The sequence below is a fragment of the Lissotriton helveticus genome, chromosome 5_1 (assembly GCF_964261635.1).
Source record: "Lissotriton helveticus chromosome 5_1, aLisHel1.1, whole genome shotgun sequence".
In the NCBI taxonomy this organism is placed as follows: Eukaryota; Metazoa; Chordata; class Amphibia; order Caudata; family Salamandridae; genus Lissotriton; species Lissotriton helveticus.
Genome location: NC_136065.1, coordinates 926,034,263 through 926,048,291, shown reverse-complemented (window position 1 = coordinate 926,048,291; position 14,029 = coordinate 926,034,263). Strand labels below are relative to the sequence as shown.

The 14,029-nt window shown below is 44.4% G+C and overlaps 1 protein-coding gene across 3 annotated transcripts in view; it reads right to left on the bottom strand.

Annotated features, from left to right (window-relative positions):
- LOC144754997 (protein FRA10AC1) overlaps positions 1-14,029 on the bottom strand; it is a 312,415-nt gene that overhangs the window by 175,624 nt on the left and 122,762 nt on the right. The gene's annotated exons all lie outside the window — the stretch shown is intronic.

Genomic DNA, 14,029 nt, shown 5'->3' with positions numbered 1-14,029 from the left:
AAAGAGAGAAACCCCGTATGGACAAAGGTCTGACCAAGTGGTACCCCAGGCTGAAACAAGAGACCAGGGATAAGAGGATGAAACAGTGGAGGCAGAGCATGATTGTTGAGGGTCTGTTTCCCATGATGCCAGCAGGTAACCCTTCTGGGGGAGAGAAAAGGACAGAAAAGAGTAAGCATTGGGGAGCACCTGGGGAGTCAGACGATGAATTGTTAGATGACATTTTTACGAGAAGTCTGCCCCCTTATAATGAGGGAGCCCGAACTTCCAATGCAGGAGAAGTTGCCCAACGTCCATCTATTAAGGAGGAGGACAGATCCCTATGTAGAGGGGGAGGGGGACAAGTACTGCCCTATTTTGAGAAGCCCGAGCCCCCGGAGGTACGAAATATATATCCCAGTATGTCCGGGATCCCGGAGGAAAAATATTCCCGTGAAAAGCTCTTTTACCCCAGACCTCTTTATGAAAACGAAGAGAAGCCCTTAAGTTCAGGAGTGCCCTTTTTGCAGCCTCCATATGGGGAGGAGCGCAGGTCATTTGGGACAGGAACTTTGTTCCCGAAACCAAATTATGGTGGGGGACCAAGTGAGACGCATCCTACTGCCCCGAGTTTTACGCCTCAACTGACCCCACAGATGATACCTGACCGAACTTTGGGAAGAGTATTAGATGAAAGGGAGCAAGAGGCCATAGCTAGACAAAGGTCAGAAATAATTCAGAAAATCTCCCAGTTAAATACCAGTCCTGAAGCTTTGACTATTCCGGTAACAATCGGACCCGTGGTTCCATTGTACGGGAATAGTCAAGGAGGTCCGAACCCTCCAGTTATGAACCCGATAATGGCCCCGCCGAGGCAAGAGCCCCTACTGATAGACGATCAGTCCAGTGAGTGCGAGTCCGAAGTTGTGTTCTTGGACCTGCCAAACAAACAAACAGGGAAGGGAGTGCAGAAGAGGCATAATCCTTTTGATACGAAAGAAATTAAATTAGAGTCAGCAACAGGTACTAGGAGTGTCTCTTTGGTAACGCCAGAAGAAATTGAAAATTGGAGTCGTGAATTAGAAAAACAGGCTCCGCAAACGAAACCTTTAGACCTCTACAAACTGAGAGTAGAAATAGAGGAATTAATGGCAGGAAATGTGGGGCTAGACAGACTGAACACCTATTCTGAAGAAGAGTTGCTGTTTATGTGTAAAAGCCTTACCCGGAGTACTCGGGTGCTCCACGAAAAACTGACCGACACCGCAGCTAGTATGGGGATAGATATATCAAGATCGAAGCCCTTGCAGAAACCATACCGAGCAGAGTTCTCAGACAAGGATTTAGAAAGTTTGAATGTGTCAGGAAGAAAGTTGCAGATTAAAGAGTTGCTTGCAGTTTTGCAAAAATGGGGAGACGTGGAAAAATGGAAAACGAGGTGGGCACATAAGAAAGAGGAGGCCCGATCCAGACAAGCAACCCCTGAGTTCCCTTTGAGAGAGGTAGACAAGCCCGAAACTTTATGCCCCATGCGCTAGGTACCCGGTGGGAGGTATGTGCACGTTCCATGGTCCAGACAGGATATTGTGTCCTTTATTAACGATTTCCCGAAACTGCGTGAGAAGCCAGTTGAATGGTACCGGCAAGTGGAAAGGTTTGTAAAGGTGCAGAAATGCCTGTGGAAAGACCAGGATGGGTTTTTCGACATTGTGGTCCCGGTCGATCTATGGACAGAGTGTAAAATAGCCATAGCCTGGCCTAGTGAGGAATACCCGAGAGATGAGAAAACTGGGGAACCATCGAAAGAAGTAATGAGAAAATACGAGCAAGTAATTCAGCATCTGAAACTAAAAGTGCCAGCTAAGGAAACTGATTGGACCAGGATAGATAGAACAACGCAGGAAAGAGAGGAGACAGTGCACTCCTATTATGAAAGGCTGTTACAGGTGTTTAAAACATACAGTGGTATAGATAACATCGAGATGAAGGACATGACGCACTTCATTTACAGGTTTGTAAACGGTTTAAGACCTGAAATTTGTCAGTGGATAAAAGATAACAAAATCTGTTGGCACTCCAAAAAGGTAGACGAGGTCCTGCGGTACGCAAAGTACTGCGAGGATGAGATGGCAGAAAAGAAAAACGCTCTAAAGGAGAAAGTGATGTGGGCTCAGGTGAAGCTCGCAGAACAGCAGGAAAAGCAGTTGAGTAACATGGTCAAAAATGCTAAGAACGAAGGCCCTGGGGGAGGGGGAGGGGGCAAGCCCCGGCCCAAAATGAGTAGGGAAGAGGCTATGAAGAAATTTCCCTGCCATCAGTGCGGCGAAATTGGGCACTGGCGTAACGAGTGTCCTTACTTGCCCGAAGATAACCCTAAAACTCCTGATTTAACTCCACAGACGCAGAAAGCGAGACCGAGAAAGACTCAACCACAGGTAAAAACAGTTCAGGTGCCCCGAGCACCAAAGCAAGTGTACAGGGGAAAACAGGCAGAGGGAGATGAGATAGAAGTATGGGAAAGCAATGAGAACAGAAATGCAGCAACTTTGCAGTATCTTTTAAATGATACCTTCCTTTGTGATGACCAGTACTGACGGGGCCTGAGAGGGGAGGACGAGGAGTGCGTACTTGGCGCCTCCTTGCCGGTAGACCAGTCCGGACCATACATTGAAGGAAAGGTTGACGGAAATGATGTCACCTTTCTGTTGGACACTGGCGCTACCCGTTCTACTGTGAGAACAGTGGACGTTCCAAACCTACCCCTCTCGGGAGAAGCCATCCAAGTAGTGGGTGTATCTAATCAATTGATTAGTACTCCTGTTACCAAGCCCATGGAGATCTCAATTGGAAACTTTAAGGAAATGCATAGATTTGTCGTTTGTGACACCAGTCCGGTAAACTTGCTGGGACGTGATTTGCTGTGCAAAATGAACTGTACCATCTTTTGCACACCAAAGGGTGTTGAAATTCAGACCCCAGATGAAGACGGCATTTATAAATTAATGTTAGTCCGCCCTGACTCGGAAATTAAACGAATGACCATGCAGGATTTACCCCAAGAACTCCAAGAAGCAGTGAAGCCAGAGGTGTGGGACTTTACTGGGAAAGATGTAGGGTTAATGAAAAATGTGGACCCCATACAGATAGCAATAAAGGAAAATGCAGTATACCCTAATACTAAACCCTACAGAATGAATGCAGAAGTGAAAGCTGGTGTCGCTGTGGAAATACAGAAATTGCTAGAAGGAAATGTCATACAGGAAGTAATGAGTAGCCCATGTAACTCTCCGATTATGGGCATCAAGAAGCCTAGTGGCAAGTACAGAGTAGTACAGGATCTACGAAAAGTCAACAAAATAGTAGTTCCCTGTTGCCCTATTGTCCCGAACCCAGCAGTGATTCTGTATCAGATTCCCTGGGATGCTGAGTGGTTCACTGTGATAGACTTGTGTCATGCATTCTTTTCCATTCCTTTGCATCCAGATAGCAAATTTCTTTTCTCATTTGCCTTCGAAGGTCACGTGTATTGCTGGAACCGGGTCCCTCAAGGGTATACAGAGAGCCCCTCTATCTTTAATCAGATCTTGAAAAAATGTTTGGAAACTTTGGTCTTACCTGGGAACTCTGTCTTAGTGCAATACATAGACGACCTCTTGGTGGCGTCTAAAAGTCATAAGGATTGTGTGATTGACACCATTGCCTTGCTGAATCACTTGTGTGAAAAGGGACATAAAGTGTCCCCTGACAAGTTACAGTTCTGTGCAAAATCGGTGAAATATCTGGGGCACCAGATAGAGAAAGGTGTCAGAAAAGTGACATTGGAAAGAGTGAGGATAATTCAAAAGATGCAGTTGCCCCGTACTCAAAAAGAGATCAGAATGTTCCTGGGTGTACTAGGATACTGCAGGCAGTGGATTCTGGGATTTGCAGTCCTAGCCCGGTCTTTGATAAAAATGACCAAGAGAGGAATGCCAGATATTGTAGAATGGGATGATGAAAGCCTAATGGCCTTCACCAAACTGAAAAATTGTCTGTGCACAGCCCCTGCATTGGGAATGCCAGACTATTCCAAAGAGTTTGCCCTATTCTGTGACACTCGCGATAATTGCGCGTTGTCTGTCCTAACTCAAGAACATGGCACAACCAGAAGGCCTGTGGCATATTTCTCTGCCACCTTGGATCCAGTGGCTGCTGGATTACCAGGTTGTCTGAAAGCAGTCGCTGCTACCTGTGCCAGCTTAGAACAGAGTGAGTCAATTGTCATGGGACATCCGGTAACTGTGTATGTTCCGCATGGAGTGGTAATTTTGTTGACCAGAACAAAAACTCAGTATCTCACCCCTAGTCGGCTGACTAAATACGAGAGGATTCTTGTGGGTGCTGCAAATGTAAACATTGTTAGGTGCAGTATTCTGAACCCAGCCACCTTACTCCCCGACCCAAAGGACATGGAAGGGGGGGTGGATGATGAACAGGATTGTATTGATCTAACAGAATTCAATACCAAGCCACGCCCAGACATAAAAGAAACGCCATTGCCTGTGCATGATAAAGAACTGTTTGTAGATGGTTCATGCCTAAGGCATGAACTAGGAGGCCTGAGTGCTGCCTATGCAGTAGTGTCCCTAGAGAAAATTGAAGAAGCAGGTTATCTATATCACATCAAGTCTGCACAAGTAGCCGAATTGATTGCTATGATAAAAGCTTGCCAAATTGGGAAGAACCTACGCATAATAGTGTATACTGACAGTCAGTACTGTTATGGGGTCGTGCATGACTTTGGCCAATTGTGGCTACAGAGGGAGTTCCTGACTTCATCAGGTACCCCTATTCGCAATGGAAAAGTGGTTCAGGACCTTTTAGAGGCAATCCAGTTACCAAAGGAACTGGCAGTGGTAAAATGTGCTGCTCATAAGAAGAGCATGGACAAGGTATCACTGGGAAACGATTATGCTGATCGAGTGGCCCAATGGTGCGCCAGAGATCGGTATATCGTAAATCCGAAACGAGGGGGGCCAGGAACCAGCTGCCAACTTCAGGTGTTTGAAGAAGTGCCCACATGGGATGAAGTGAAAGAGTGGCAGCAGGCGGCACCTTGGCAAGAAAGAGAGAAGTGGAAGGACGATGGGTGTCGACCAAGGCGTGTGGATGGTGTCATCTTAGGTCCAACTGGTATGCCTGTGTTACCTAGACACTTACTTAGCACAATGGCGAGGTTGATACATGAAGGGTCACACATTGGTAGGGATGCCATGATTCTAGTATTCCAACAGACTTGGTACAGTAAAAAGTTCAGGAAAGTGGCAGAGTCCCTCTGCCAGAGGTGCCTGTCATGTCAAAAGATGAACCCAGGGAAGAAAACTGTGGTGGAACTGGGAAAAATTGAGAGGTCCGGGGGTCCCTTTGTAAGAATACAGGTTGATTTCATCACCATGCCCCGTTGTGAAGGGAAAAGATATGTTCTTGTCATGGTCTGTTTATTTTCCAAGTGGGTGGAAGCTTTCCCTACTCCCCAAAATGACGCAAAGACAGTAGCTAAGTGTTTACTAAAAGAACGGATACCTAGGTTCGGGGTGCCAGTCACTATTGAATCAGATCAAGGCTCACATTTTCAGAATGCAGTGATCGACGAACTCTGTAAGGCCTTTGGAATTGCCCAAAAGCTTCACTGTGCCTACCGTCCAGAGGCTTCTGGAGTAGTGGAACAAATAAATGGAACTATCAAAAACAGACTAGCAAAACTGTGTGATGCATCTAAAATGACCTGGGTGAAGGCCCTGCCCCTGGTCCTGATGGGACTGAGAAGTGTTCCTGATCGCAAAACAGGCCTAAGTCCCCATGAAATCATTATGGAAAGAGTGATGAGACAAGCATGGGTACCAGGAAGCAAACTGTTGAATATTACTGATGATTTGGTGCTTGAATACTGCAAGAGATTGGGTGACCAAGTGCGTTCTATCTCTCGCCAGATCGGAGAAGACGCCATCCTGGCGAAGTGGTGTGGCTCACTGGTTAGAGGCGGCAGACCCGAGAGCAGAGGACGGCCCGGGACCAGGGTTCGATTCCCGACGCGGCAGGTTTCTGGACCAGGGTCAGCGGACTCGATAATTCTCTCGCCTCGGTGTCCACTCTGATCAGCGATCACACTCGGCAACTCTGGGCATTAGCTTGCCTCATCTTCACTAACGGCCCCACCAGACCGCCGGGGATGCCTGGTCTCACCCTGGAGGTACCCATTAAGGGACCATCTCTCAGGGAAGCCAGGAAGGGTTTCGCAGCGGTCGAAGCGCGGAGATACTCCTCCGGGAGTCGATCCTAGCGCTATATAAACTTGCAATTAATTAATTAATTAATTAATTAATTAATCCTCAATCCAACGACTCCTCTCCACAAACTGGTCCCAGGGGACTGGGTGAAGATAAAGAAGCACACTCGGAAGACCTGCCTGGAGCCAAGGTGGGGAGAAAAACGTCAGGTGATCTTGGTAACTACCACAGCAGTAAAGTGTGCTGGAGTTCCGCGCTGGGTACACGCCAGCCACACCCAGAAGGTACCACCAGACGAGGAGCCTGAAGCAGAAGTGCGTCCAGCAGAGGACTCTGCAGGAGCCAGACCGGAAGTAGCTGACGACGTACAGCCCAGTACCAGTCGAGCTGTAGAATCAGCAGATGTTGGCCCAAGAATAGTTGATGACGAACTACCAAGAGTCCAGCCTGCTGAAGGGGTCCAGGAAGCTGAGCCAGGAGTAGCTGAAGACGAGCTGCCAAGCATATGGCCAGAAGAGTGGATTCCATTGATTGATCTCACTGAAGATCCCATTCGAACGAGGGAGCGACTACAGGAAGGTAGAGAGTGGACTAGTGAGGAAAAGCAAGGCACAGGCGAAGAACCTCAGAATCTTGAGATTCACATCAAAACTGAGGAAGGAGAAGGTCAGACAGGGACAGAGCACGTGATTGATACAGAACAAGTGAATAAGACTGAACAAGTGCCCGATACTGAACAAGTGCAGGATACAGAGCAAGTGTTTGATACTCCTCCACTGACTCCTGATATCGGGAAGGGACAGACTAGACATAGTGTAATAGTTCGAGCAGAAGAAAGTCCAGAGATCGAAGTGCTTGAACAGGATCAGATAGAATTAGAAGAACGTGTTCAGGAAACAGAGTCAGAGACACTTGAAGAGCAAACACATAATTTACCTGAACAAGGCCAGATTGGTAACCAGGCAGAAGAAATAGATGCGAGCCCTGGAATTAGTCAGATAGAAGAGGAAGAAACTGAAACAGAATTGCCACAAGTAAATGAAAACAAAAGGGCAAGAGAAGGAAACGAAGTCCACGTCCCAACAAAAAGACTTAAGAAAAGAAAGCATCTTGAACCAAGATTCGTAAAGAAGCTAAGACTAAGGATAAAGACGGTAGAAGAAAAACGTGCAGAAGAAAGAAGAAGTGCACGCATAGCTAAACAACAAGAAGATACTTCCAACAGAAGGAGTGATCGAATAAAAAGACAAAACAAAAAGTACAAGTCACCTGAATGGACTCTGGTGTTGGAAGAACTTGAAGATCTTGATATAACTGACGTAAGCGACGGAGAGCCCGTCCCTGAGTACTCTGACGAAGAAGAAGACGAGCCACCGTGAATTTGCACAAAGTAAAATACTCGTGTAAAGTCACAAAGAGGGGTCGAGAAACTTCTTCTGAGCCAAAATGTCTGATTCAAACGTGAGTGGTAGACCTAGTCGCAGCTGTTGCAAAACATGCTGCAAGGTATGTGTCTGTAGTGTAGTTGTCCTGATATTACTCTGGATAGGACTAACAATCTTTATACCCTTTGCTGTGAGTAAAAATACTAACATTGTCCCTACTGAAATTGTAAATACTGACAGTGAGGAGCTGACAACACAAAGTGTAGCAAGACATGAGAGAGCACTGAGACAAACGAAACAAGACTTAGAAGCATCAGATGAGGGAGGACTACATTATCATGGAGTTAAGAACAAGACACACTTAAATGTTTTCGCAAACTTATTAATACACTATGTAGAGACTATGGAAATTGAAGATTGCTATGTCTGCATGAAGCTACCCACTTCTGTAGCTGAAGGCGTGACATACCATCACTTGCCGCTGACATATGGAATCTCCTGTAGCATTTTAGCTAGTTTATTTTACAAAAGAGGACCGTTACAGTACTATTACTCTAACAATGACGTGATCTTTTCTGAGCTTCCTATACGTGGGAACTTGAATCCTGTACATACCAAAAGTGACACAATTAGATATATGGGAGACTACTTCCTGACTATAGGTAACATTGACATAGCGGACGCACACAGAGATAACTTGACTTGTTCTTTGCGTGAGCAGGAAAAGATGTTCCTGAACATGGCAGAGAAAAGAAGAATTAAAATACAAAAGAAGGCTAATGACGAAAGTCAGAAAAGGCCAAAGTGGGCTGAGAACATGGAAGGCACCTCAAATGGTGGGGCGGGACCTGCTCTGTTGCTGGATTTTGAAAAGAAAGGAAAGTTATGTCTTCATCGCGAGAAGACTAGCTACTATAATAATGTTTTCATTGGTTCCAGTGAATGCGAACATAATTACAAGGTAATTGGAGGTTGGGGTTTCAAAAATGGGTCAGAGCCTGTGTTTCCTGGAATTTATTATATTTGTGGGGACAAGGCTTATTTCAAATTGCCGGATCACTGGTATGGAAGTTGCTATTTTGGCATTGTCTTCCCGAAAATATACCATGTGAATGGGAAAGCTGGAAGCAATGAAAATACTAATGGCTTAGTGCGTAGTAAAAGAGAAAGTATAGGTGAAATTATGGGTAGTATTTTCAGTGCACTGATACCTGGAGTGGGAGTGGTTCTGAACACTCACAGAATTTGTAAATTGTCTACTATAGTGGATGTATTGTCTACTGAGACAGCTCATGGATTTCTGCTGGTCAATACGGAAATGGTTGCGATCAGATCAATGGTTTTGCAGAGTCGACTTGCTCTTGACACCTTATTAGCGAAAGAGGGCGGAGTCTGCCGGATGTTGAAGGCGCAACATTGTTGCACTTATATTCCGGATAAAAGTGTACAGATCAAAAGATATGTGAAAAATATTACTAATTTGGCAAAGGAACTCAGACCACTCGAGGTTGATAGTGCCTGGAAGAGACTGGTAGATGGTCTCTCAAATGTAGGTCATTGGCTTGCTAGCGTAGGTAAAGGCTTATTGTTCAAGATACTGATGCCAATTGGAATTATAGGTCTTATCATATTTCTCATTTTTGTTTGTTGTAAATGCCGCAAGCGCACCAAAAAGCACGAGGTAAATGCAAGAGGGTCAAAACGGAGTGTGGATGAGATCGAATTGGAGGAAGTGAATGATCAGATATACAAAAAGGTGAAGACTTCTCACCCTACCAGAACTGAAAGAGAGAAGTTGGAGCGATTGCTGGAAGAAATAGAGCTGTATAAAGTGTGAGAGAAAGTTGGCATCTGGTTCCATATATTTTGTGATGATAGTAAATATCATCAAAGAGGGGATTGATGAAGCAAAGCTTCGCATATTTGCGACCTTGCTGTATTCAAGAACCTCGTTCATGTGTAACAAAGTAATAAGTGTACGTCTTTCTAATGTTTATATTAAGTTTGAATAAGGGTTAAGACGCTTGCCTATGTGTATTCCTAACTACTTTAATCCGTGTTTATAAAATGGCCGCCGCTTGTATTTAGTTACTGCGCATGCGTCAGCCACACTCACGTGTCCTGACGTGTCTGCAGAAGTGGAGGGAAATTTATGCGCATGCGTAATACATAGCTGTGCCCATCATGTGGTACTGCTCGTGCTACTGCTCTTGTGACTGTATCCATGTAGCTAACATTTAGACTGCATAAGTATATTTTATGATGATAAGATGAAAAGTACAACCCTGTGATGTGATTTCATAACGTTATGTTTGTGTATTAATTTGTTCTCGCTTACTTTTCATGTACCGCGGGGTATGGGGGTCCGAACTGATTGGGAGCCATATTGACGGTCTCTTCTGCGCATGACCAGGGAGCACTGAAAGGTGGCAACTTTGGACAGTGGAACTCAGCCAGCTGGCAGCCACAGTCAAGATGCGCCTGGGAAAGCCACCTCTGCGCTACGAGAATGGAGAATGTTGCTCCTCATGTGTTACATTGTTAATTTGTCACTCGTATTTCTGCACAGTTTCTCATGGGAACCCCAATCTCGCTAGGCGGTACCCAAATATGATAATGAAGCATCTAAATAGTCTATTCTGATTGGTGTGTTACCCAAATCCTACCTTAGGACCAATCCAAATTGAGGGATTCTGACACTTTGCAACATTGGGGGGTGGTACACCGTCCCAAAAGAGTATATCTACCCTGGGTTTACCTAGGGAATTGTCCGACTTGTCTGGTTTAGCTGACCTGTCACTGACCCATCGTACTCAATAGGTGACTGAAGATACAGGGCGCTGCGGAGCACTCTGTCCGAAATTGACCATAGACTAAGGTTTTACTGAACCTTAAAGTGCTGGCGAAGCACTTTGCTGGGAGTTCGCTGACCCAATCGGGGTCTTGATCGATAGCTGCAGAGAGGGTGGAGCGCAGGCGTTGCTTCCAAACTGCGGGTGCGTTCCTGTCCTGAGCGGTCCTGTCCTGAGGGTTTGCTGTCCTGTCCTGAGGTCCTGTCCTGATTCCTAATCTGAGGGTATCCTGTCCTGTCCGGGTGTCCATTCTGCACCTGCTGTCCTTTGAGGGGTATCCTTCCTTGAGGGTTTCCTGTCCTTAACTGACCCGTGGCCAGGGTTTGGTTTCCACACCAGTCTAGGTAAATACTGCTCTAAGTTCTTTAAACTTGCTCCTTTCTATATTTCTACCTTTTGCTTTAATAAAGACATACATTTGCATATGTTGATTTTTCCATGCTTTTTGCCGCAAACTATTGAACGTAAAGTCATTTGCATATTTCATGATATGTTCCCATGTTACCCTACCTTTTAGAAATCATATTTTGCATTGCATTTTGTCATTTTCTGATATGGTCTAGAACTTCCTTACCTAGACTGTTTAAAGGTCCCTTCACTTTAAGTTTAGCGTGTTACTCTTTATAGGCCCTCCTATAGTTACCCATGCATAGTCTGTCCATGCTCAAACATTTCTGAGATTATATAGTATTTTTCCCATTTGCATTCCATATTGCATTTGAATGGTTACCCTGTCGTTATTTCTCTATAGCTATATAATTTACATTATCTTGGTTATTGATTGCCTCATTCTTGTGTATCTGATGTTAGATGATAACGAACTTTAGATAAACATTTTAAAACTTCCAGTTGTCCGTGGTCATTTAAACAACATTGAATGTCATTTTGAAATTGCATTTGCTGCCTTTCCTTTTACAGCTAGGCCCCTGATCCATTGAAGTCATAGGTACCCGTGTCGGTGGATGGTAAGTCGGGTACACTGAGTCATAACAAGTAGGGAACACACACAATTGGTAGCTGCCCGTGAAGTCGCCTGGTCAATGAATAGTGTGAGTTGAAAGTATATGGGCCCTGAAGCCGGAAACGGCGGAATCATTGGCTGGGTGACCTCGCGCGCTCTATCACAGCACAACTCAGAAATCTATCCCTGTCTGGGTCCAAGGTTTCCCCACAAAGATAGCATGATGAAGACCTCTGTTGGCCCCCAAAAGGTCACAAATGTGACTCCCTCTAACCATTACATGATGTTCTACATGGGTGAAATAAACAAGCCTTAACTACGCTGTGAAAAATGACCAACATTCCAGAGGCACACTACACAGCCCATGTAAATATACTCCTTCACTTTCTGGAATGCCGTTGACATAACGCAAAATGGGAATTCTGCACCGGATCAATAATTTACCTAGGGATTTCTTTCCTTTTAAGTATAACAACTATACAATTACCTCATCAATCCAACCATTAGAAACATCAAATGATTAGCTATTTCCTTCCAAATATTTCACAATGTGTTATTAATCTCAAGCACATGTCTATAGTATTATGGAAGTGTTTGTGTTTCGACCACATGTTCTATAATCGAAGAATAACAAATCAATTATAGTGGGTTTTGGGATTGCATCACATTTTCAGCAAATTGAAATTGAATATTAAACGGGAAGATCTATAGATCAATGTTCGAACGATCTATGATGAAGTCAAACAATACATCAAACATCTGAACAAGGTAAATCATTAGGTCTGCGTCTCTTGGGAGTCTGTCCTGCTATGTAAGTAACGGTGTGAGCATTTCGTCCTGTTCGTTTGCTGGTGTTCTTTTTGGAAGAGAACGTGCATTTTTGTATTTAATCAATGTGCGGTGGTTGCTTCACATTGTCGTTTTTCCAAGTATATTTGGGACGCGATATGCTCAGAGCTTTCCAGCTCATAGGGAAGAATGACGTCACCCATGGCAAGTCTCTGCTCAGGGTGCATGACTCACAGATGAACCACAACACAGCAATCAGGACAAGATGGTGGAAACAAGCATAGCTCTTGCCAGTCATTGATCTAATAACAAACAAAAAATCACGAAAGTTAACAAGTGTGTAAATGAAGTGCCAGTTGTCAGAAGTGAGGGGGGGGCAATGGGCTTCACAATCTGCCTGTAATGAGATACAAAGCAGCGTTCTGCACTGCCAAAAGTTGGGAAAGACATCTGTAACAAAATCATACAAAAGGCATACTGAACTTTCAAGGTTTTTAGAGGACTAAAAACACCATTCCAGCAAAATAGCCCAGTGAGTTAAGCTAACATTTATGATAATCTGTTGCTCAGAAGTCTGAATTCCAGGCGAGGCCTGGATTCAGACTTTCCCATTTAACGACACTTAATTAGCTCCTTTCAAGGGAGGCAATTAAGTGCAGTTAATGGAATAAAAGAGCACCGGTTTATTTCTAGCGTTCAGAAAAAACAAAACCATTGTATGAAGCATTGTATAAAAGACATGTATTTTTAGATATCAAGAACAACATGAATTCTGCACTGCAGTTGAAAAGAAAGTCACAGATGTGCATCAATGGTTTGTTATATTCCAGAGTTAGGCCCATGTAGTGAAGCAGCTTATTTCTTACATTGTCCTCACAAATAAAACTTCCAACTGTGACCTTTTGCACACATTTGCACGCATGACAATTTTGGATTGGTTTCTCCGAAACGAAACTTGTTTTTACATCTAGCTTCGCCAAACATTATCACAACGCCCTGAACATCATGTACAAGGTCTCAATTAGCACTACATACAAAGGTCATCACTAAATTCAACCAAAGGGCGACAAAGCTATTTATATATCCATAACACCGCTAATCTATGCTCACATTGCATAGCTGCTTTTTATTATAAAAGATGAGCATCGCAATAGGTTATCAGAGGAGGTACTTCCGCTGACACTGAGGGTCCTTGTATGCTGAGAAATCACCATGCAGCGGTCTGACATCTCATGAGGGGTGTGCTATTCGTGACTAAGACAGTGTCCTTCAATCTATCCCATCAGGTAAAGGGGTTGGTAAAGGGGTTGGATCATCCCCGGGGGGGATTTTCGGCTCCACACCTACACACACTCTAGGTATATATACACATTGTTGAGCACCAGGAAAGAACTAGATCTACTATTTACGCTTCTGGTGCTGGTAATCACGTTTATCTGCTTCTGTCTACTAATCATTAGACTACACTTATTTTATGCAAGAATAACGTTGGTTCAATAAATATTATTGAAAACGTCTCACTGTGTACTCTCTGTATATTTCTCTGAAAATAAGTAAGCAAGAATGACTAAGCGAAAGGTTCTGTACTACTTCCACGATCCCTAAGGGGTCAGGATTGTCATGTTCAGTGTTTGCCAGAAAGCAATTTGCTCCCTGGTAGGCTATGGGGGGCCTACAGTGGCACTGTGAGATAGCTGGTCTGTAGGCCAACATATCCTGTGGGGATGTCCGGAATAAGTCTTGACACCAAGCCCTTAGTTCATGTTATCCAAACAATGCGCATTGGTAGGAACTACA